The 22546-nt window shown below is 33.9% G+C and overlaps 1 protein-coding gene across 3 annotated transcripts in view; it reads right to left on the minus strand.

Annotated features, from left to right (window-relative positions):
• The window catches only part of FSTL5 (follistatin like 5), a 630648-nt gene that overhangs the window by 127669 nt on the left and 480433 nt on the right, over positions 1 to 22546 (minus strand). The gene's annotated exons all lie outside the window — the stretch shown is intronic.

Below are 22546 nucleotides of genomic sequence, written 5' to 3' on the forward strand. Positions count from 1 at the left end.
AGCCAATAAGCACATGAAAAGATATCAAAATTCACTAGTCATCACTGGAAAGGCAAATTAAAATCACAATGTGATACCACTCATATCCACTAGGATGCTATTAAACAACAAAACAAAAGGCAGAAATTGGAATTCTTGCACATCTGTGGTAGGACTATAAAATGTAGCCACTGTGGAAGACACTGGTGGTTCCTCAAACTGTTACACATGGAATCACCATGTGATCAAGCAATTCCAAGCCTAGGTTTGTATACATAATTGAAACAGGTTTTCCATAACAAACATGTATCTGAATGTTTATGATAACCAAAAGGTGGACATTACAAAAACAACTATCAACTGATAAACAGAAAAATAAAATGTGGTTTATCCTTACGATAAAATATTATTTGGCAATAAAAAGAAAGAAGTACTGATATATGCTACAATATAATATGCTCAGATATTACCCTAAGTGAAAGAAGTGTGACACATAAGGCAACATATTGTATAAGCCCATTTACATGAAACATCCAGAATGGGTAAATCCACCAGGATAAAAAGCGGATTCATGGTTCTCAGGGGCTGAGGGAAAGGAGAAATGTGAAATGACTGCTTGATGGCTATGAGGTATATTCTGGGGTTCATGAAAATATTTGGGGAGTAGATAGTGAGATGGTTGCATAACATTTTAAATGTCCTATAAACTACAGAACTGTACACTTTAAAATTGTTCAATGTTATGTGAATTTTACCTTGATAAAAAAGAAAGACAAAGAAAGGCTGAAGGAAGTGTCTAGCTTAAAAGATACTACACAGGAATATTAACTGAATGCAATGTGGAATCCAGAATGGATTCTGGACAAGGAAAAATTAGTTATAAAGCTATTATTGGGAAGGTTGTCAACAAGTCAATATGGACTGTAAACTAGATAATGAGATTCTATCAATGTTATGCTTACTGATTTGATAATTATATTTTGATTGGGTAAAAAACTTTCTTTAAAAAACACACATGCTGGGCTTCCCTGGTGGCGCAGTGGTTGAGAGTCCACCTGCCGATGCAGGGGACACGGGTTCGTGCCCCGGTCTGGGAAGATCCCACAGGCCGCGGAGCGGCTGGGCCCGTGAGCCATGGCCGCTGGGCCTGCGCATCCGGAGCCTGTGCTCCGCAACGGGAGAGGCCACAACAGTGAGAGAGGCCCGCGTACCGCAAAAAAAAAAAAAAAAAGTAAATAAATAAATAAATAAAAATAGAAAATAAAATTTCAAAACTAACTCTCATAGTATTTCTGTACCTGCTTTACTGATGACACAGAGCATATATTTAGGCTCTTAATATACCTAACACTGAGTAGTTTTTGTAGCATTTTATTGGAGGTTCAAACAAATAATGTTTTAAGGAGATATTTTAATATACTCCCCAGCAAACCCACATTACTCTAAGATCTGCAGTAAAGAGACTCTATCAAAGCTCAGATCGAATCCCTAATGGCTTAACAACAAGGGAGTTAGGAAATAAGCCTTTTAAAAAGACTTATATAGAAAGCCAAAATGGATAAGTACTCTCAATAAATATTTAATACGAGAAAGTGTATCTTGTCAAAACCAAGGCTCAATGCTTCTTGCAACATTCTTTGGAATAGCAAAAACTTGAGACAACCTAAACATATTTGAAAATTAGATTGAGAGGAAGCACATTAATCAACTCAATGATAACAACAGACACTTCATGATTCATGTTAGAATACATAGATATTATATGGGTCATCTATACTGTCTCTGATACTCCCTAATGGACAACTTTTCAAATCAGATGTTCAATTTCCCCCTGCATTCCTGTTTTTACTTTATTGATATATGTGTGCATGAACTGAAAGGGAAACAGTCAACAATAATTTTTTTGTCATGTAGAGGTTTTATACTCAAATAGGTAATATGTACTTTGGAAAAATAATAATACTCTCATATAATATGGTTCTCATTTAGTGCACTGGTATCAAATGATGGTCTGAAAAATATCACCTATAAACTTGAAGGATAAGTGATTGGCATAACAACTATTTAACCTCAGCGACAAGCTACACATTTAAAAGTAGTTTATTTTCCTGGGATACATATTATGAAATATAAATGAGGATTGATGGCAGCTGAATTAAAAAGTCAGTACTCCCCCAGAGAACATTTCAAGCCGTTTGCTACAATCGCTTTTAGTTAGGAAGTGCACTCTATGAACTTATCTTTCCTTTATTTGGGCAGTGCATGGAAAACGAAATTTAGGGGCCACCAAAGGTTTCCCACATTGTACTGAGAATCCAATTTCATGCACTACCATGAAAATCCTTAAAGTTCCCCATATTTTAAACAAAAGGTAATATTTAAAGGTGTCTACTCACTGAAAATTTCCTGATGATATTGGATGTTTCACAAAAATATCTCAGCAATTTAAATGGTTGGCTTTATTTGATATCATCAGATGAAGTCAAATAATATCAATATTTAATAATATAGTATATGTATATAAACATGTTAAATGGTTGAGATTATATATTGTTCAGTTTTATTCTATAACTATAACCAAATAAGTTTTTGACATTTAAAATGGAAGGTATACAAGAAGATCCAAATATATGAATTTTGTTCATGAATAAAATTTAAGAAAAGTACAAAATCTGACTTGTTTATTTTGAGTCTTAAGATAATAATTTACAAATATTAACTGAGCAACTTCTGAGTGTAGCACGTTGTTCTAGGTGTCATTTTCTCTCCATCTCTCACATGTACAGTTTTACATATTAACATGTTGAATGAATGCTGAGACCAGGTTTGGAAATTAGCCTAATGGAACATAGGAAATAATTGGCCTAAATTGTCTTATCTGGTAGATCACAAAATAAGTGGTTCCAGAGAAGTGTCTAGTGGAATGTGACTACTTGAAATCTAAATATAAATTCTGAATTAGGCTTCATATATTAATAGATAAGGTGTATTTGAGATCCTTGAAAAATTGTATTTTAAAATGTAAAAGTCAAATAAATCATCAGTGCATTCATAGTATTTTTGGAGAGGTATTAATAATTCATTTCAAATAGATATAACTTCTCAAGGAAACTGAATTATTTCTTTCTATCACCCAGTTAAAATAACAGTATCACCATGAGACTAAATTAAACTAATATAGATAACATTTTATTTAATAGTTATTAGAGCATAAAGTATAAATAATTGGATGCTACATATGAAGGACTAGTTACTCCAAGAATACATACATAAAGCTAATATTTTAACCAGTTATAGAAATGGAAATGGGGTTCTGATACTAAAAAAATATTAAATTAAAAAATTTTTAAAATAAGTTAAAGAACTAGTTTAATTATATTCCTGGAAACTCTGAGTCTACATAGAATCAGTTATAAACATTTATCAGCTCAAAACCATAAAGTATTTAATAATAATAATGGGTGTAAAACTGAGTAATAAAGGTCGATGGATATATTTCTCAAAAGTCCATAATAACTTTATTGAACTAGAATAAATCAGTGTTTTTCTCAGTATTAGGAAAGATCTAAGAGAATCCTTTTAATCTAAAAATCTTTCTAATCTAATGATAGAAAGGATCTAATGGAAAAAATATATATCTTATAATACTGAACTCTGCCTTTTTTCATCCTTCAACTTCCATCCTGTGATCTTTCCTTAGAAGTTGCTGCACTATAGCACATTGGAAAGTATCGCACATCCCAGGTATTTTGAAGTCTGATTTTAGAGTTAGGCAGAGATCACTGACCCAATACAGTGACTGCATTCTAACTGAAAACAAAAGTGAATTTAAGGCGAATTGTCAGGTCACAGGGATGTAAACAAATAAACGCTGGATATTTTTTTCCTTTTCTTGATGCCATTATCTTGTATTCTTTTGAAGGATTCTATCAGTACTCTTCCACAAATTATTCACACAGCTGCACTGTTAGAAAAGGTTGTAAGAAAGCTTGAGGGTAAGAATATAAATGTCTCTGAAGTAGTGCTGACTCACAGTGGCATGTGGATTATTCTGTTTGTATTATGACTTCCTTTGTCATTAAAGCAACTTTCCTATGAAAAATTACAGACTGGGTTTAATAAATATTTTAAATGCTACTGAGCTTGTCCATTGCCTTTTGTCTCTGACATTATTAAAGCCATCAATTTCTCTTTAACTTTATCCCAAAGCAATCTTTTTATATTCATGACTTTCACACTGCCTCTTGTCAATATTACAAAACTCTCTGATCACATTATTGCAGCCTTCATAAAAGTGTAGAGGATGCAACAAATGTTAGAGGCAAAATATAAATTAACAGCAACACACTTATGGTCATAAACTTTTCTGATTTTTTTTATTATTAGATCTTCCTATTTTCCTACAGTATTGTAATAAATCACAACAGTTTAAGCCATTTTGAAAGGGACAGCAGTTCATCCTAGTTTAATTAACTTAGATCTATTATACTAATCCTTAAAATTAGTGGCCCTTTTAATCCCCAATTTCAAAGTCTCAAAAGCCACCGTTTTCAAAAATGTTCTCTGAAACACAAAAGATAACTGAAGTATTCAAAATAATAATACATAGGATGCTGTGTTTCTAAATCTATGAAAAAAATAAAAGAGGAATTAATGAAAAAATTAATTTAATGCTGTCATGATGGATGCTTTCTTTTCCTTAGACTTTATTTTATTTGATTTAATATATACATAATTTAAATAATTTGTCCAGAGATCTCAAATTAATTATTTGAGGCAGGGACTGTACAGTGGATATATTATAGTAAGCCCACCCAACCTGAAAATTTGAATGCATTTCTAACACTTACTTTATGCTCTAAGGAGTAAAATATCCAGTTTCTGTGAGTCTCACTTTCCCCATTTAAAAAATTTGAAACCATTTATAGGATTACATGGATTAAAGGAAACAATGTATGGCAAGTTCCCAACCCACTGCTAGACCCAAGTCAGAAGGAAAATGTTAGGTGTCTAAACCCACACATTTCACTTCCCAGAAATAATTTTCTTTGCCTTTTACAAATAGAATGACCGAAGCTTCATAGGAGAAATGGCAAATGTATATTAATTTCGCTAGTCAATACCCATTGATTGCACTTCTTGGAGATCTAAACTACAGGTAGCCTAAATCCATGTATGAGTTCAATAGAGTGAAAACTAGAGTCGATCAGCAATATCTGCCAAAACTAGAGAAAAGGAAATGAAAGCAAGACAACATTTTGCCAATCTGCTTAATGTTAAAGATGCAAATATAAACCCTATCTAAATACAATTTATCCAGAAAAATTCTAAACAGATCAGGGGTATCTTCTAAGCTTTTCCTCAATCACATTTGCACCCCCTTAGTCATAGAACTAGTAAGTGTATGTATACCCTGCAAAAAACCTTTTTTTTTGTGACTGGGAAGTAAAAAACAATTGCATTAGTTAGAGCTTAAAAAGATAAGGAAAATGTATGTCATTCAATATAATTAAAATGTGTGGCAAAAATATATATGATTTTGGAATTTGGAAAATTTCAGAATTTTTCTTACAGCTATTACTCCAGCTAGCCTTATCTTCTTCTGTCATTTGTGTAAGAAATTAAAGAATTTGAAGAATATGGTAAAACTCTAAAATATAAAGCAGGTTGCATCAAACAGGATTACTCAGGAGACAGATTTTAGATCACAACCTGGAACTAACCAGCTATGTGATTTTGAGAGACTTAGTCCAACTCTTTCAGTTCCTGTTTCTTCATTTGAAAAGTGAACATTATAATAAAGTAATGTGTGATGGTACTTTAAAATATAAAATGCCTTTGCAGATGAAAAAATGGATTCATGATAACACTGTTAGTGTAACAGTGGATGAAAATCTTTTCAATAGAGATGATGAAAACTACAAATATTAAATAATTTTGTTCAGGGTTTTTTTTTGAAAACTAATTTATATAAAAACTTAGCTAGCCTATAATTCCATGTATATATATTTTTACTATAAGTTGAACTCCAGTTTTATCAACATGAAGTAATTTCTTAAGAAACTACCTAATTGATCTTAGAACAATTTTTATATATGCTAACATACTGAGGATTATAAATATAATTTCCTAAATGCAGGATGAGCTTCTGGATAGAAACTGTAAATGCAATCTACCTGTAGTTGGACATAGTCATGTAAAAGTAAGACATAATATTAATTTATTAAAAATGTGCAGATACTTCATTTGAAAAGACACTCGAATAAAGCAGCAGTAAACTTTGTTTTGAACAAGCATTATGTTATATATAGTTTAACCATGACAAATTTCAAAAGAAATCCTTAAGTTACAAAATTACAAATAACACTGTAGCCTTAAAAATTATGTAAGAATCATACTGATCATGATGCTTATTAAACAAAGAGAATATACATGATTATTTCTTTTAAAACAAGTTATTATTTAATTTTCATCATTTTTCATTGTTAAGTTGAATAGGATTTTTGTTTTAATTTTTCATACGTGTAAAACAAAATCTTGACATACATATAAATTTGCTGAAAATATGAACAGACCAATCACAAGCACTGAAATTGAAACTGTGATTAAAAATCTTCCAACAAAGAAAAGCCCAGGACCAGATGGCTTCACAGGCGAATTCTATCAAACATTTAGAGAAGAGCTAACACCTATCCTTCTCAAACTCTTCCAAAATATAGCAGAGGGAGGAACACTCCCAAACTCCTTCTACGAGGCCACCATCACCTTGATACCAAAACCAGACAAGGATGTCACAAAGAAAGAAAACTACAGGCCAATATCACTGATGAACATAGATGCAAAAATCCTCAACAAAATACTAGCAAACAGAATCCAACAGCACATTAAAAGGATCATACACCATGATCAAGTGGGGTTTATTCCAGGAATGCAAGGATTCTTCAATATACGCAAATCTATCAATGTGATAAACCATATTAACAAATTGAAGAAGAAAAACCACATGATCATCTCAATAGATGCAGAGAAAGCTTTTGACAAAATTCAACACCCATTTATGATAAAAACCCTGCAGAAAGTAGGCATAGAGGGAACTTTCCTCAACATAATAAAGGCCATATATGACAAGCCCATAGCAAACATCATCCTCAATGGTGAAAAACTGAAAGCATTTCCACTAAGATCAGGAACAAGACAAGGTTGCCCACTCTCACCACTCTTATTCAACATAGTTTTGGAAGTTTTAGCCACAGCAATCAGAGAAGAAAAGGAAATAAAAGGAATCCAAATCGGAAAAGAAGAAGTAAAGCTGTCACTGTTTGCAGATGACATGATCCTATACATAGAGAACCCTAAAGATGCTACCAGAAAACTACTAGAGCTAATCAATGAATTTGGTAAAGTGGCAGGATACAAAATTAATGCACAGAAATCTCTGGCATTCCTATATACTAATGATGAAAAATCTGAAAGTGAAATCAAGAAAACACTCCCATTTACCATTGCAACAAAAAGAATAAAATACCTAGGAATAAACCTACCTAAGGAGACAAAAGATCTGTATGCAGAAAATTATAAGACACTGATGAAAGAAATTAAAGACGATACAAATAGATGGAGAGATATACCATGTTCTTGGATTGGAAGAATCAACATTGTGAAAATGACTCTACTACCGAAAGCAATCTATAGATTCAATCCCTATCAAACTACCACTGGCATTTTTCACAGAACTAGAACAAAAAATTTTGCAATTTGTATGGAAACACAAAAGACCCCGAATAGCCAAAGCAATTTTGAGAACGAAAGAAGGAACTGGAGGAATCAGGCTCCCAGACTTCAGACTATACTACAAAGCTACAGTTATCAAGACGGTATGGTACTGGCACAAAAACAGAAAGATAGATCAATGGAACAGGATAGAAAGCCCAGAGATAAACCCACGCACATATGGTCACCTTATCTTTGACAAAGGCGGCAGAAATGTACAGTGGAGAAAGGACAGCCTATTCAATAAGTGGTGCTGGGAAAACTGGACAGCTACATGTAAAGGTATGAAATTAGATCACTCCCTAACACCATACACAAAAATAAGCTCAAAATGGATTAAAGACCTAAATGTAAGGCCAGAAACTATCAAACTCTTAGAGGAAAACATAGGCAGAACACTCTATGACATAAATCACAGCAAGGTCCTTTTTGACCCACCTCCTAGAGAAATGGAAATAAAAACAAGAGTAAACAAATGGGACCTAATGAAACTTCAAAGCTTTTGCGCAGCAAAGGAAACCATAAAGAAGACCAAAAGACAACCCTCAGAATGGGAGAAAATATTTGCAAATGAAGCAACTGACAAAGGATTGATCTCCAAAATTTATAAGCAGCTCATGCAGCTTAATAACAAAAAAACAAACAACCCAATCCAAAAATGGGCAGAAGACCTAAATAGACATTTCTCCAAAGAAGATATACAGAGTGCCAACAAACACATGAAAGAATGCTCAACATCACTAATCATGAGAGAAATGCAAATCAAAACTACAATGAGATATCATCTCACACCAGTCAGAATGGCCATCATCAAAAAATCTAGAAACAATAAATGCTGGAGAGGGTGTGGAGAAAAGGGAACCCTCTTACACTGTTGGTGGGAATGTAAATTGATACAGCCACTGTGGAGAACAGTATGGAGGTTCCTTAAAAAGCTACAAATAGAACTACCATATGACCCAGCAATCCCACTACTGGGCATATACCCTGAGAAAACCATAATTCAAAAAGAGTCATGTACCAAAATGTTCATTGCAGCTCTATTTACAATAGCCCGGAGATGGAAACAACCTAAGTGTCCATCATCGGATGAATGGATAAAGAAGATGTGGCACATATATACAATGGAATATTACCCAGCCATAAAAAGAGACGAAATTGAGCTATTTGTAATGAGGTGGATAGACCTAGAGTCTGTCATACAGAGTGAAGTAAGTCAGAAAGAGAGAGACAAATACCGTATGCTAACACATATATATGGAATTTTAAAAAAAATGTCATGAAAAACCTAGGGGTGAAACAGGAATAAAGACACAGACTTACTAGGGAATGGACTTGAGGTTATGGGGAGGGGGAAGGGTAAACGGTGACAAAGCGATAAAGAGGCATGGACATATATACACTACCAAACGTAAGGTAAATAGCTAGTAGGAAGCAGCCGCATAGCACAGGGAGATCAGCTCAGTGCTTTGTGACCGCCTGGAGGGGTGGGATAGGGAGGGTGGGAGGGAGGGAGACGCAAGCGGGAAGAGATATGGGAATATATGTATGTATATAACTGATTCATTTTGTTGTGAAGCTGAAGCTAACATACCATTGTAAAGCAATTATACTCCAATAAAGATGTTAAAAAAATAAAAAAATAAATAAATAAATTTGCTAACTCTTAACGGAAGAAAATTATGCTCTTTTAGACAATGCCTTTGATAATTTTCAGAATATCCCACAGTGTCCTAGTTTTGTGGGTTTTATCCCCTAGTATAAACCTATTGATTTTACTCATAGAGCCACAGTCAAAATCTATCCCTGTCTTATCCAAGTCCATGGACCACATGAAACCAGACCAATCAGGGCTGGAGGTCCACGTTCAACAAGTACAGCCAGGTGTACCACGTGTACCTGGAAACTTCCTAAGGTTTCTGAGTCTGTTTCTTCAACAATCAAATTAGCATACTAATAAAAATTACCTCCAAAGATTTTTGAGTGAAACAAAAAAAAAGAGATCACATATGTAGAAAAGTCATTAAAAAATGCTGAAAAATATAAATTACTCATTCATGTTAACTATAATTTATCTTTTAAATTTCTTCCATATTATTGATTTCCTAATGTACCACATATTTATTTTTTAAATACATAATATAGAGAAGCATGTAAAATATTGTTCCCTCACCACAGATTTCTGGTATGAACAGTTTTAACTTTCCAATGTAGTCTAAGTTTTACTTCTATCCTTATACAATATATATGCACAATTTTGTTTCCTAATATGAACTTATTCTCTAAATATTTCTTTGGATTTCTTTCACATCAGATATCTTAGACATATTTTAGGACACTATATGTAAATTAGCTCATTATATTTACTATATTAATATTTCACATTATGACTTTATGATAATTTATTCATCAATTTTAATATTGATGATTCTGGAGTCACAGTTTTACACTATTATATGCAATTGTGCACAAAGACCATCCTTGTACTTACATACTGTTGCTTTCATTTTTTTAGATTAGCTGAATCAAATAACTGCTACATTAAAAAATACATGAATTTAAAGTTGGATAGGTAATGCTAGGTTACTAAACTAATGTTTGTAGGAATCCCAGTTCCCAAAAGTAACCAGTATATGAGGGTTCAGTTTCCACAAATCTACCTTAAGTAGATGTTAGTTTTTTTAACATCTTTATTGGAGTTTAATTGCTTTACAATAGTGCGTTAGTTTCTGCTTTGTAACAAAGTGAAGCAGCTAATACATATACATGTTTCATATCCCCATATCTCCTCCCCCTTGTGTCTCCCTCCCACCCTCCTATCCCCCCCCACCAGGTGGTCACAAAGCACCGAGTTGATCTCCCTGTGCTATGCGGCTGCTTCCCACTAGCTATCTAATTTAATTTTGGTAGTATATATAAGTCCATGCCACTCTCTCACTTCGTCCCAGCTTACCCTTCCCTCTCCCCGTGTCCTCAAGTCCATTCTCTACATCTGTGTCTTTATTCCTGTCCTGCCCCTAAGTTCTTCAGAACCCTTTTTTTTTTTAGATTCCATATATATGTGTTAGCATACAGTATTTGTTTTTCTTTTCCTGACTTACTTCACTCAGTATGACAGACACTAGGTCCATCCACCTCAGTACAAATAACTCAATTTCGTTTCTTTAGACTGAGTAATATACCATTTTATATATGTGCCACATCTTCTTTATACATTCATCTGTCAATGGACACTTAGGTTGCTTCCATTTCCTGACTATTGTAAATAGAGCTGCAATGAACACTTTGGTACATGTCTCTTTTTGAATTATGGTTTTCTCAGGGCATATGCCCAGTAGTGGCATTGCTGGGTTGTATGGTAGTTATTTTTTTAAGTAACCTCCAAACTGTTCTCCATAGTGGCTGTATCAATTTACATTCTCACCAACAGTGTAAGAGGGTTCCCTTTTCTCCACACCCTCTCCAGCATTTATTGTCTGTACATTTTTTGATGATGGCCATTCTGACTGGTGTGAGGTGATACCTCACTGTAGTTTTGCTTTGCATTTCTATAACGATTAGTGATGTGAGCATCCTTTCATGTGTCTGTTGACAATACGTATATCTTCCTTGGAGAAATGTCTATTTAGGTCTTCTGCTCATTTTTGGATTGGGTTGTTTTTTTTTTTGATATTGAGCTGCATGAGCTGCTTATAAACTTTGGAAATTAATCCTTTGTCAGTTGCTTCATTTGCAAATATTTTCTCCATTCTGAGGGTTATTTTTTGTCTTGTTTACGGTTTCCTTTGCTGTGCAAAAGCTTTTAAGTTTCATTAGGTCCAGTTTGTTTATGTTTGTTTTTATTTCCATTTCTCTAGGAGGTGGGTCAAAAAGGACCTTGCTGTGATTTATGTCATAGAGTGTTCTGCCTATGTTTTCCTCTAAGAGTTTGATAGTGTCTGGCCTTACATTTAGATCTTTAATTCATTTTCAGTTTATTTTTGTGTATGGTGTTAGGGAGTGTTCTAATTTTAACATTTTACATATAGCTGTCCAGTTTTCCCAGCACCACTTATTGAAGAGGCTGTCTTTTCTCCATTATATATTCTTGATTCTTTTATCAAAAATAAGGTGACCATATGTATGTGGGTTTATCTCTGGGCTTTCTATCCTGTTCCATTAATCTATATTTCTGTTTTTATACCAGGACCATACTGTCTTGATTACTCTAGCTTTGTAGTATAGTCTGAAGTCAGGGAGCCTGAATCGTCCAGCTCCGTTTTTCTTTCTCAAGATTGCTTTGGCTATTCGGGGTCTTTTGTGTTTCCATACAAATTGTGAAATTTTTTGTTCTGGTTCTGTGAAAGATGCCAGTGGTAGTTTGTTAGGGATTGCATTCAATCTGCAGATTGCTTTGGGTAGTATAGTCATTTTCACAATGTTGACACTTCCAGTGCAAGAACATGGTATATCTCTCCCTCTGTTGGTATCATATTTAATTTCTTTCATCGGTGTCTTAGAGTTTTCGCATACAGGTTTTTTGTCTCCTTAGGTGGGTTTATTCCTAGGTGTTTTACTCTTTTCACTGAAATGATAAATGGGAGTGTTTCTTTAATTTCTCTTTCATATTTTTCATCATTAGTGTATAGGAATGCAAGCGATTTCTGTGCATTAATTTTGTATCTTGCTACTTTACCAAATTCATTGTTTAGCTCTAGTAGTTTTCTGGTAGCATCTTTAAGATTCTCTAGGTATAGTATCATGTAATCTGTAAATATTGACAGCTTTAGTACTTCTTTTCCCATTTAGATTCCTGTTATTTCTTTTCCTTCTCTGATTGCTGTTGCTAAAACTTCCAAAACTATGTTGAATAATAGTGATGAGAGTGGGCAATCTTGTCTTGTTCCTGAACTTAGTGGAAATGGTTTCAGTTTTCCACTATTGAGAATGATGTTGGCTATGGGTTTGTCATATATGGCCTTTATTATGTTGAGATAAGTTCCCTCTAGGCCTGCTTTCTGGAAGGTTTTTATCATAAATGGCTGTGTAATTTTGTGGAAAGTTTTTCCTGCATCTATTGAGATGGGCATATGGTTTTTATTCTTGTTTGTTAATACGGTGTATCACATTGATTGATATGCATATATTGAAGAATCCCTGCATTCCTGGAATAAACCCCACTTGATCATGGTGTAAGATCCTTTTAATGTGCTGTTGGATTCTGTTTGCTAGTATTTTGTTGAGGAGTTTTGCATCTGTGTGCATCAGTGATATTGGCCTGTAGTTTTCTTTCTTTGTGACATCTTTTTCTGCTTTTGGTATAATGGTGATTGTGGCCTCATAGAATGAGTTGGGGAGTGTTCTTCCCTCTGCTATTTTTTGGAAGAGTTTGAGAATGATAGGTGTTAGCTCTTCTCTAAACGTTTGATAGAATTCGCTTGTGAAGCCTTCTGGTCCTGGGCTTTTGTTTGTTGGAAGATTTTTAATCACAGTCTCAATTTCAGTGCTTGAGATTGGTCTGTTCATATTTTCTATTTCTTCCTGGTTCAGTCTCGGAAGGTTGTGCTTTTCTAAGAATTTGTCCATTTCTTCCAGGTTGTCCATTTTATTGGCATATGATTGCTTGCAGTAGGCTCTCATGATCCTTTGTATTTCTGCAGTGTCAGTTGTTACTTCTCCGTTTTCATTTCTAATTCTATTGATTTGAGTTTTCTCCCTTTTATTCTTGATGAGTCTGGCTAATGGTTTATCAATTACTTTTTATCTTCTCAAAGAAGCAGCTATTAGTTTTATTGATCTCTCCTATTGTTTCCTTCATTTCTTATCTGATGTTTATGATTTCTTTCCTCCTGCTAATTTCTGGGGTGTTTGGCTCTTGTTTCTCTAATTGCTTTAGGTGTAAGGTTAGGTTGTTTGAGATGTTTCTTGTTTCTTAAGGTAGGATTGTATTGCTGTAAACTTGTCTCTTAGAACTGCTTTTGCTGCATTCCATAATTTTTGGGTTGTTGTGTTTTCATTGTCATTTGTTTCTCAGAATTTTTTGATTTCCTCTTTGATTTCTTCAGTGATCTCTTGGTTATTAAGTAGTGTATTGTTTAGCCTCCATATGTTTGTAATTTTTACAGAATTTTTCCTGTAATTGCTATCTAGTCTCATAGTGTTGTGGTCAGAAAAGATACTTGATATGATTTCAATTTTTTTTAATTTATCAAGGCTTGATCTGTGACCCAAGATATGATCCTGGAAAATGTTCCATGAGCACTTGAGAAGAAAGTATATTCTGTTGTTTTTGGATGGAATGTCCTATAAATATCAATTAAGTCCATCTTGTTTAATGTATCATTTAAAGCTTGTGTTTCCTTATTTATTTTCAATTGGGATGATCTATCCATTGTTGAAAGTGGGGTATTAAAGTCCCCTACTATGATTGTGTTACTGTCGATTTCCCCTTTTATGGCTGTTAGCATTTGCCTTATGTATTGAGGTACTCTTATGCTGGGTGCATAAATATTTACAATTGTTCTATCATCTTCCTGGATTGATCCCTTCATCATTATGTAGTGTCCTTCTTTGTCTCTTTTAATAGTCTTTATTTTAAAGTCTATTTTGTCTGATTTGAGAATTGCTACTCCAGCTTTCTTTTGATTTCCATTTGCATGGAATATCTTTTTCCATACCCTCACTTTCAGTCAGTATGTGTCCCTAGGTCTGAAGTGGGTCTCTTGTAGACAGCATATATACAGGTCTTGTTTTTGTATCCACTCAGCCAGTCTATGTCTTTTGGTTGGAGCATTTAATCTATTTACATTTAACATAATTATTGATATGTATTTCCCTATTACCATTTTCTTAATTGTTTTGGGTTTGTTGTTGTAGGTCTTTTCCTTCTCTTGTGTTTCCCACTTAGAGAAGTTCCTTCAGCATTTGTTGTAAAGCTGGTTTGGTGGTGCTGAAGTCTCTTAGCTTTTGCTTGTCTCTAAAGGTTTTAATTTCTGCATTGAATCTGAATGAGATCCTTGCTGGATAGAGTAATCTTGGTTGTAGGTTTTTCCCTTTCATCACTTTAAGGACGTCCTGCCACTTCCTTCTGGCTTGCAGCGTTTCTGCTGTAAGATCTGCCATTAACCTTATGGTGTTTCCCTTATATGTTATTTGTTGTTTTTCCCTTTCTGCTTTTAATATATTTTTTTGTATTTAATTTTTGAGAGTTTTATTTATTTGTGTCTTGGAGTGTTTCCCCTTGGATTTATCCTATATGGGACTCTCTGTGCTTTCTGGACTTAATTGACTATTTCCTTTCCCATATTAGGGAAGTGTTCTACTGTAATCTCTTCAAATATTTTCTCAGTCCCTTTCTTTATCTCTTCTTCTTCTGAGATCCCTATAATTTGAATGTTGGTGCATTTAGTGTTATCCCAGACGTCTATGAGACTGTCCTGAATTCTTGTCATTTTCTTTTTTATTCTGCTCTTTCTTTAGTAGTTTTTTCCACTATTTTATCTTCCAAATCACTTATCCGTTCTTCTGCCTCAGTTATTCTGCTATTGATTCCTTCTAGAAAATTTTTAATTTCATTTATTGTGCTGTTCATCATTGTTTGTTTACTGTTTAGTTTTTCTAGGTCCTTGTTAAACATTTCTTGTATTTTCTCCATTCTATTTCCAAGATTTTGGATCATCTTTACTATCATTACTCTGAATTCTTTTTCAGGTAGACTGCCTATTTCCTCTTCATTTTCTTGGTCTGGTGGGTTTTTACCTTGAACCTTCATCTGCTGTGTGTTTCTGTTTCTTCTCATTTTGCTTATCTTACTGTGTTTGGGGTCTCCTTTTTGCAGGCTGCAGGTTCGTAGTTCCCGTTGTTTTTGGTGTCCCCAGTGGCTAAGGTTGGTTCAGTGGGTTGTGGAGGCTTCCTCATGGAGGGGACTGGTGCCTGTGTTCTGGAGGATGAGGCTGGATCTTGTCTTTCTGGTGGGCAGGACCACATCCAGTGATGTGTTTTGGGGTGTCTGTGACATTATTATGATTTTAAACAGCCTCTCTGCTATTGGGTGAGGCTGTGTTCCTGTCTTGCTAGTTGTTTGGCATAGGGTGTCCAGCACTGTCGCTTGCTGGTCTTTGAGTGGAGTTGGGTCTTAGCATTGAGATGGAGATCTCTGGTAAAGCTTTCACCGTTTGATATTACATGGGGCTGGGAGGTCTCGTTTCCTTTTTTCCTGCTAAGTGTTTTATATACACTCACAGTTATGTGGCTGAGTCCTATTTTTATTTTAGTTACAATACTTTTAGATTTTGATCTCTTGGGTTTCAGAGGTAAACCATCACATCATCTTCAAATATATAGTAAAATTTGTCTGTTTTGTAATATGTATGTTTTTCTAATCCTAAACAATTTAAATAGTAGTGGAGAGGGATGATAAACTATAGCCTCATCTTGTTTTAATGCTAAAGAAAAAACATTTATCATGTCAAAAGGATGTCCTTTATGATATTAGTTATCATTATGAAAATAAGCATTATAAAGTATAGCCTGATTCCTTTGATACCTATTTTAGAATGTTTAAAATGGTATTTTAATTCTATCAGATACTTTCAGCACCTACTATTGTAAGATTTTCTTTAAACCAATCTTATTGTGGTCAAATACATGTTGTAAAAAAAATGGTAAAAGGACAGCACTAATGCTACAGCCATCCAGCCATCATCTGTCTGTAATCTAAATACAACATACATACTTCTAACATACTGAATTATTAAAATCTTTTTTTCTTAGGTTTTATTCAGTTTATCTGTCAAATTATTTTATAAGTATACATTAAAGTTCTCACTATTGTTATAGTTTTATCAGGAAATCCTTTGACTCTTAAATTTTGCTTGATGCAATTTTATTCTATACATTAGGTACCTAAAAGGTTTTGACACTTACCTGAGCTGCATATGTTCGTTACCATCAGAAAACATTTTTTTCCAGACAATAGGTTTAGCATAAATAATACTTTAGCTAATATATAGTACCAGTGATTTTATTTTTATTTTCTACATATGCATTGACTTTATTACCAATATATTTTTAGACATTTTTTGTAACTCTTACACAGCTATTTTTTTTTGTACAAGAGTTTTTGATTGACGCAGAAATTCCACCCACATATATCAATTGTGATAAACATATTTGTTTTAATTTTTCCGTATTATTTTATACTTATAATGTATTACACATTGTTGCTGTTCACTCCTTTTTTCTGACTTTTTTACTGCACTTATTAAGTTCCTATGTGTTCCTTCCACTTCAATTCTGCTATTTTGAACAGGAATTAAATAACAGCTACTTGCAACTCAAGATATGAAAACATCTCCATCCAAAACAGAATTTTAGAATTTCTTTGCTTCCTCATTTCTTTTTGTTCCCCATATCCACTCCTAACCTAAATGTGGAAAAGTGAAACAGAACCAGCAAAAACTCTGACTCAATTTCATACTGGAGCTGAGAATCCTTTTATTTTCCTGTTCTACCGAGGGCTTAGAATTTGGAGATCTACAAGTTGTCCAAGGCAGAGGCAAATATGTGACTGTATGGAGAAGTGATGAAATTTGTAATCACACTGACTTGTGTCATCCCTCACACCTCCTGCTACTTATATGGTCACACCCATGGATGGAGGGTGAAATAGAAATTTCTCCTCCACTCATGCAAGAGGAATTATATATTATCCTTCTGTCTTAAAATTATTGATGACTTACATATCACACCTTATGAAAATTCAAAATGGATTGTAAACTTAAGTGCAGAAGGTAAAACTATAAATCTTTTAAGAAAATATATAGGAAAATGTGTTCAGTATTTAGGACTCAGCAAGTAATTCTTAAACTAGACACCAAAAACACTATCCATAAAAGAAAAAACTGATAAATTGGACTGTAGCAAAATTAAAATCATTTGCTCTGGAAAAGACTCTATGATGTAGATCAAAAGACAGGCTGCAGAGTGGGAGAAAATATTTATAAACCAGACATGCAACAAAAGTTTAGTTTATAGAATAAAGAACTATCAAAACTCGACAGTTAAAAAAACGCAACTAGTCCAATTAGAAAATGGGCAAAAGACATGAGAGGATATTTTACTGCAAATGATATCAGACGGCAAATAATCATATGAAAAGGTATTTGTTTAATTAGCCATTAGGTAAGCGCAAATTAATATGAATATAAGACATCATCACACGTCTATCAGTATGGCTAAAATAGAACTAGTGATAATGCCAGATACTGCTGAGGATGCAGAGAAACTCAATCACTCATACATTGCTAGTGAGAATATACAATGGTGTGGGCGCCTTGTTAGTTTCTGAAAAACATCTAAACATGCAACTACAATATGACTCAACAACTAACCATCTGAGTCTTTATCCCAGAGAACTGAAATTTATGTTCACATAAAAAACTGTGCATGAATATTTTTTGCAGCTTTATTTGTAATAGACAACAGCTGGAATTATCCTAGATGTCCTTCAACAGGTGAAGAGCTAAAGAAATTCTGGAACATGCATATCATGGACTACTATTCAGCAATAAAAAAAGAACCAATTATTGATACACACAACAACGTAGATGAATCTATAAATACACAATACATTCGCATGATTGAATGTTTAAAAAGATAGAAAAAATATACCATGAAAAGTCTCCCTCTCATGTCTATCTCTTAGGTATCTAGTTTCCCTCTCTCCAGAGGCAACTAATAAATGTTACCAGCTTCTCATGCATTCTGACAGAGATATTACATATGTGTGTGTATATATATGTGTGTGCATGTGTGTGTGTATACAGAGAAAGCTATCTATATATAATAGATATATAATTATATACATTATATGTAGATTCTATCTATCTATCTAATCTAATCTATCATCTATCTATCTATCTACCTACCTGGATTTGTTGCAGGATTCTCACTTTACACAGTTCAATTGTATGAGCTGAGTAAACAGCCTCTGTTAGACTGTTGTCTTCCTCTCTGATTCTGTAGCTTAAGTTCACAGTGCAGACATTTAAGAAAGGAAGATGGATGTAAAGTGTAAGAATAGGCAAATACATAGAACAGAAAATAGATCAGTGGTTTTCAGGGGCTGGAAAGTTGAGAGTGAATGCCAAGTGAAAAAGTTGTGGAATCAATGATGATGGTTGCACAATTCTGGTGATACCCCCAAAACATGCTAAATTGTACACTTTAGAAAGGTTAATTTTATGGTATGAGAATTATAACTCAAAAAAATATAAAGAAAAAAAGGAGAAAAGAAGGGAAGAACAGTGAGAACAATATAGTACCTTTCTGTGGGAAAAAAAGTAAAAAAAAATATTAATAGTGGCTTCGTAATGTCTCAATTTGGCTGGGCTGAACTTCATTTCCAAGAATTCCCTTTCTTGTATGTTTCCAGTTAGGGTGTGGCAAAAGAGTAACTATAATTTTAGTTCTGTCCAAGGTTTGGTGGGCAGAAGCAAGCAAAGGCCATTTTGAATATTGGAGCAGCGCACTGTGTGATCTTGTAGCTCACACACAGGGCAGCAGAACTGGGGTGGGTGTGGCTAGTGTGGGGTAGCAGCCAGGCCTGCCACTGCTCGGCCCCCCTCAGCTTCGCTGGTTCCTGGGCATGGCGTGCATTTGGTTCTGTACAATCTCAGGACACTCACCCCATCAAGGCTGGAGCAGTGAGCATTGACGTTGGTACCAGGCCAGTATCCTGGGTTCCCCTTCATGCTCACAGGTGTGTATTTTCCTTGCTCTTCCCAACTTTACATCCATTTTCCCTTCTCCAATTCTCTCAGTTCTGTTCCATTGATCTTTGTGTCTATCCTATGCCAGTATCACACCATCTTGATTATTGTAGCTTTATGGTACCATTATATTTTGCTCATCATACATCTCTTGGTTTAGGATAATATCTGACCAATGGCAGCAAAGTGTTTTGAAGGAAAGGCAGGTTGTACTCAATATATGGGAGGCTGGGCATCAAAAATGATAGTAAACTCCTCTAGGAAGAATATAACTATCATTTGTTCACTACTGGGTCCTCAGAATCCAGCATGGTATATAATAGATCTCAACCTGCAGTTATAAAGTAGATAAATTACATGCATGTGAGTCAATGAATGAATAAGAGCTTGATATCAGCTTTATGTTCTAACTGTCACCATCATAACATGCTGGGGGGGGCAGCTAATGTCACCACAGCCTTCATTTAATTCCTCCCTGTTAAGTCTGTGCTTGACTTTATTGTTTCTGCTCTTATCAGGCACACTGCTTCCTCTGCTGCTGTTAATCCTTGGGCAATTGTCACCTGCAACATATAATCTGACCATACCCTACAGGTCAGTAGATATCAGCACTGCTTTCTGCTCCTTTCTTCTCTGTAATCTTGTCACTTATTAGTAGATATATATTTTAACCTAACTCTTCTAAACTATTCAATTTCACCCTGATAATTTAGCCAGATAGCATATAGATTGTTCTAGTCAGTTGTACTATATTGAGACTAGCCAATCTAATTTAAGAGTTTGCCAAATAGTAGGCTATTATTATATATAATAAAATCAAAATTATAAAGAAAAATAAATATTAAAATGGTCAGAGTGCATCCTAAGAAGTACACATGCAAATTTTTACATCTTAAAAATATTTTGTGCATATTAAAAGAGAATAAAGACAGTATTTCCTCTTTCACTACATAGGTATTTCTTACTTAAAATTTTTAGCAGAAAATAAATATTTAATATTAAATTTAATTTTCTTCAATGATTAAATAACCCAACTACACTTAAACCCATAACCAATATTTACGAACACACATATGCAAACACACATACACATATATTATTTTAACACAGTTCCAGTATTTGATGTGACACAATAATAATTTACAATAGTCATAACAATAAGGAATTATTATTTTTGGAGATATATATTCCAAAGTAAAAGTTTTCATTTTCTTTAAGAAGAAACTGTAGTTTTCAGTTTTATCAATAGATGGCACTACTATTTACTGTATTTTTTGGAGACACTATAACAAAACACTTGCTAAAATACATCAGTTGATTAAATAATATATTTTCTGCCTTCTGCAAAACTTACCTTCAATAAAAATGTATTATTTACTTGACATAATGATGTGTTATTTTAAAATATTCACTTTCAAAAGTGATATAATTTAATGTAATTTTATTTTATTTTTTAATTTTTATTGGAGTATAGTTCATTTATAATGTTGTGTTAGTTTCTGCTGTACAGCAAAGTGAGTCAGTTTTATATATATACATATACCCACTCTTTTTCAGATTCTTGATACTTACAATTTTAATATATGATAATTACTGTCAAATGCATTGTAATCATCCACAAAATATACCAGATGTTTTCTAAGAAATTTTTTTTATTATTAATTTTTTAAGACATTCTGACTTATGGTGGCATTTGTGGGGGAAATGTCTGTTGTAGTTGTCAGAGTGGGGTTATCATTGGATGTTTTGCTTGCTTATTACTTGTTTTTCTTTTCAAATAATCAATGGTCTTAAGTCAAAAGTGAGTTGGAGGAAACTCTTAAAATTTAATAGCATAAATTATCTAGTAATAGGTATAGAGCATTACTGATAATCACAAATGATATATTTTCTATTTTTAATCTATCATGCAACTATATGACAGGCAAAATTATCTGTATTTTGTCACGAAGCATACTTCCATGTCACTATTATAGTTGCCAGTATACTATATAGCAAACTTTCTACTTACCTTCTGGCAAAGCTTATTTAAATGAATTTATGTTAACTGGAAATGTGGAGCTGGAAGCAAAAAGAGCTTCTCAGGCTGCCGTATTAACAATAAAATAACCAGAGCCTTCCAGTGCATTCTGGTCTCTCATTTCCTTTTGGCATACCTTGTCTGTCCTCCTTATCATATTCATCATAATTAGCAACACCAATGACAACATCTTTTAGCACTTGATCAATATGGAGTCTTCAGTGGCATTAACTTTCAGACGTATGCTTGCCTGTTAATCTCCACCAAATATAAACTACCTTGTACTTAATATAATGTCAATAAATACGTTTTAAAAATACGTATGTAGTATTTTGAGGAAAAAATGCTAGTTGCAGGACCACTCTTTCTCCCTGACTCTCACCTACAATTATCTATCTACATGAGTGGCAATCCTGGTATTAAAAGAAAATTTAACCAAACCAGATGTCTCTTTGGCCTGCATTGAAACAGTTCTTCCTTTGCATGCAATTTTTTTTTTGTGTACAACTTTTTGGATTTGTCTGACACCTCAAATTTCAAAAAGGCTGTATGGGTAAGAGCTATGCCCTTGCTTATGCCACCAGCACATTTACTTAACGACCTAAACTGCTGTGAGATTAGTCCAATGGCTGATTTCATCATTGTGAGGGTGGCGTATCTTGAGAAACAAATCTCACAGTTATAATGTAGAGTGGCTGACTTTTACCAGTCAACGCACCATTTAGTTGATCATTTAATTTAGTATACTGAAACATTTTCCAGTTCAGTAAACAAAATACATCAATAAATATGTGTTTACTTTCACTATTTGCAAAATACAAAATTATGTCTATAGAGAAAGCAAAGAATTTATGAAATATGGCTCTTGTTCTTCAGACATCTAACTACAATGTTTCATATACATTAAACATCTAAAGGAAATGTGGTATGAAAATCAAATTAATAACTTCTAATGAAAAATAACTAATAATGCAGGATGCCTGAGGTGGAATTGATTACTGTGAGATTCAGTGTTCATTGGTACATT

Source organism: Lagenorhynchus albirostris, chromosome 4 (assembly GCF_949774975.1).
Source record: "Lagenorhynchus albirostris chromosome 4, mLagAlb1.1, whole genome shotgun sequence".
NCBI classification, from domain to species: domain Eukaryota; kingdom Metazoa; phylum Chordata; class Mammalia; order Artiodactyla; family Delphinidae; genus Lagenorhynchus; species Lagenorhynchus albirostris.